Here is a 3,611-nt window from a genome sequence, read left to right as displayed (position 1 = left end):
TTGTCCTGCATCTTCAATAAACAAGCTACAGGTGGTCCAAAATGCAGCGGCCAGAGCCCTTACCAGGTCAAGAAAATATGATCATATTACCCCAATTTTACAATCCCTACCTATAAAGTTCCGTATCAGTTACAAAATATTACTACTTACTTATAAGGCCCTAAATGGTTTAGCTCCTGCATGCCTAACTAGTCTTCTATCACGCTACAATCCACCACGCTCCCTAAGGTTGCAAAACTCTGGACTTTTGGTACTATACATAAATACATTCACATTTTACTCTTAACTGTGAACTTCACAAATCTATATAATTATATCTATATGCTACATTTACTGCATAACATTTATTTTAATCCTGAAAAACTGGATACCTGTATATGCAGACGGTGAGCGTGATTTGACCAAGTACAACATGTTCCTGGATCAACATCCTTGTTGATCCTGGAACAACATTCCAATTAACCAATCAGGATTGAGAGATACCTTTTCAGGAAATATCTGTTTTAGGCTTATGATCAGGGTTAGGTGCTTCTACACCCTTGTTAATCAGCTAGCATTTCCCTCTGATTTTAGGAATAAATTATGGGTAAGGTTAGGTTTAGGGGTGAGAACTGGGTTAAGTCTGTATTTTTGGACAGTAATGTTAATCCAGGATCAACAAAAGATGTTGATCCAGGAACATGTCTTACTTGGCAAAATCACGGCGACCTGCGCGCCCCTGTCATTTTACATGGAGTCACTGCAGAGCATCATAGGGCAAAAACCTGTGTTGTTTTTGGTCTTCTGTGTTTAACAATGCAATAAAAGTGAATGGACACTGAAGATGACAAAACCTAAAAAATTACAAAAAGCTTTCTTTACACATTAAAAACATCTCAGTTTACCAATCTTAACTCTATTCTTAAAAAATAAATAAATATATAAAGGTAATAATAAAGGTAAAATATTTTAAAACAATATTATGAATTAGTAATTAATAGCTTAGCATTTTACAATTTCAACTAACCTCATTTTGTCATATTTTTGTCTGCATGTTTCTGTATGTTGGGTGCACCACATGGTAGACAAAAGTTTTTCAAATTCTGGAGAATATACTTTGGAGTCTTCTGGAGAATATATGTTGGAGTCACTGGTAAACAGAAAATATTCAGGTTTCATGTCATGCCCAATAACACCCTTTATTTATGATAAAATTACAGTAACGCACAGCCTCTGCTTATTGCTTTAATATAGTACATTCCTATCGGCCCTGGGCTTTTCTGCCCAAGGTGATTTCACAATAAATATGTCAATTACTGGTAAAAAGCTTCTATACATCGGCTGAAAGAGCTTTGAATTGTTTTAATGAGCCTCTCAGATGCTCTCATTTTCTCAAAGCCCTACAGTTTACTTAAATAAAGCTGAAAGCACGGTCCATGAATCAGCTATGAAACAAATTTTCCCCACTACTGCTCCTTTCATTTTAAGGTTGTCTGTGCAATAACAATCCCCTTATGTCAGCGCGGTTCATTTTGCGGAGTGCTGAGTGTGAGGTGGTACAGTGGTGTGGTGTGCTGCTGAAAACAAGGACTTAACAACCCAAAGAGCAGAAATAACACTTCCTGTCTGTCATTTGGCAGGCCAGACTTCCTGTTTGTCTGAAATAAATCTTTGCTTAAGCTGGATATTCCACCATGAGCCGGTGTTTCTCTCTCTCTCTCTATGGTTTCAAAAGCTCTCTCTTCCTCTGTTTCTATTTTATTCTCTCATTTTCCCTCTCTTGGGCTGCTCGACTACTCCATGGGTGACAGAGCTGTGAGTGAGAGAGGTTAAAGAGAGCTGAAATAGAGGACTGGAGATCAGGTCACAGAAAGATAACACCTCCTGAACGTGAGTAATTGAAAAGTTTAGGAGGACAGAAACGGAAAGAAAGAGAAATAATAAAAAACGAAAGAAATTAAAGACAAACAGCACACGGTCAAGCACAGATACAGAGGAGAAATCACAGATAAAGACCGCCTGCCTATCATGTCATACCTTTAACCAGTTCTCCTTTACATTTTGTATAAGAGGTAGCCTACAGCCCATTTTAGACGGGGATTAAAATGGTTCAAAGAATATAATTTTTTTTTTTAAATAACTGAAATTAAACGAAATGGCTGTTCTGTTCATAAGAGTTCAGAATTTGGCAATGACTGCTGTAACACATGTGTCTGTGTGTGCAACTATGCTGTGGTAAGAGATGCGTTCCCTGGCAAACGTCATTTGTCCTCATTTTTGTAATTTTGTCCATTTTTTTTCTTGATTTGATTACACATCTTGATTTTATTTTTATTATTCCTAAGTTAACATTGCAAGTAAAATTTTTTATGCTATTCATTATGTTCTGAAGATGAAAAAAATAAACTGCATCCTAATTTCAGTGTATTTAAATAGTCTACTTAGTTTACTTCTGTTTATAAAAGACATTTTTATTTCATCATAACCGGCCTAAGGAGAACTTATGTCAAATGCATAATGAAATTAAACATGAATTAATGTTTCATTAATGCAAATGAAACATTAATTAATGCGTTCATGACATCAAGGTTAGATTATTGTAATGTTTTATTGGGTGGTTGCTTTGCGCGCTTAATAAACAAACTCCAGCTGGTCCAAAATGCAGCAGCTAGAGTTCTTACTAGAACCATGAAGTACGACCACATTAGCCCGGTTCTGTCAACTCTGTAATGGCTCCCTATTGAACAACGAATACATTTTAAAATCTTGTTAATTACTTATAAAGCCCTGAATGGTTTAGCACCTCAGCATTTGAACGAGCTCTTGTTACATTATAGTCCTCCACGTCCGCTGCGTTCTCAAAACTCTGGCCATTTGATAATACCTAGAATATCAAAATCAACTGCGGGCAGCAGACCCTTTTCCTATTTAGCGCCCAAACTCTGGAATAACCTACCTAACATTGTCCGGGAGGCAGACACACTCTGTCAGTTTAAATCTAGATTAAAGACCCATATCTTTAACCTGGCTTACACATAACACACTAATACGCTTCTAATATTCAAATCCGTTAAAGGATTTTTAGGCTGCATTAATTAGGTCAACCGCAACCGGGAACACTTCCCATAACACCAGATGTACTTGCTACATCGTTAGAAGAATGGCATCTACGCTAATATTAGTCTGTTTCTCTCTTATTCCAAGGTCACCGCTGCCACCAGATCCAGTCTGTATCCAGATCAGATGGTCACTGCAGTCACCCGGATCCAGTACATATTCAGACCAGATGGTGGATCAGCACCTAGAGAGGACCTCTACAGCCCTGAAAAACAGCGGAGACCAGGACAACTAGATGAGCCCCAGATACAGATCCCCAGTAAAGACCTGGTCTCAGACGGCCATCGGGACAAGACCACAGGAGCCATTTGAGTCCTCTGCACAATGAGACTTTGGAATTGGAATTGAACTGCTGGTTTCGTCTATCCAGAAAACAACGGGCCCCCCGACTGAGCCTGGTTTCTCCCAAGGTTTTTTCTCCATTCTGTCACCGATGGAGTTTTGGTTCCTTGCCGCTGTCGCCTCTGGCTTGCTTAGTTGGGGACACTTCATTTCCAGCGATATCGTTGACTTCA

This window comes from Sinocyclocheilus rhinocerous, unplaced genomic scaffold (genome assembly GCF_001515625.1).
Source record: "Sinocyclocheilus rhinocerous isolate Xijiao unplaced genomic scaffold, SAMN03320098_v1.1 scaffold974, whole genome shotgun sequence".
NCBI lineage: Eukaryota > Metazoa > Chordata > Actinopteri > Cypriniformes > Cyprinidae > Sinocyclocheilus > Sinocyclocheilus rhinocerous.
Note: the sequence above shows the minus strand (reverse complement) of the source record.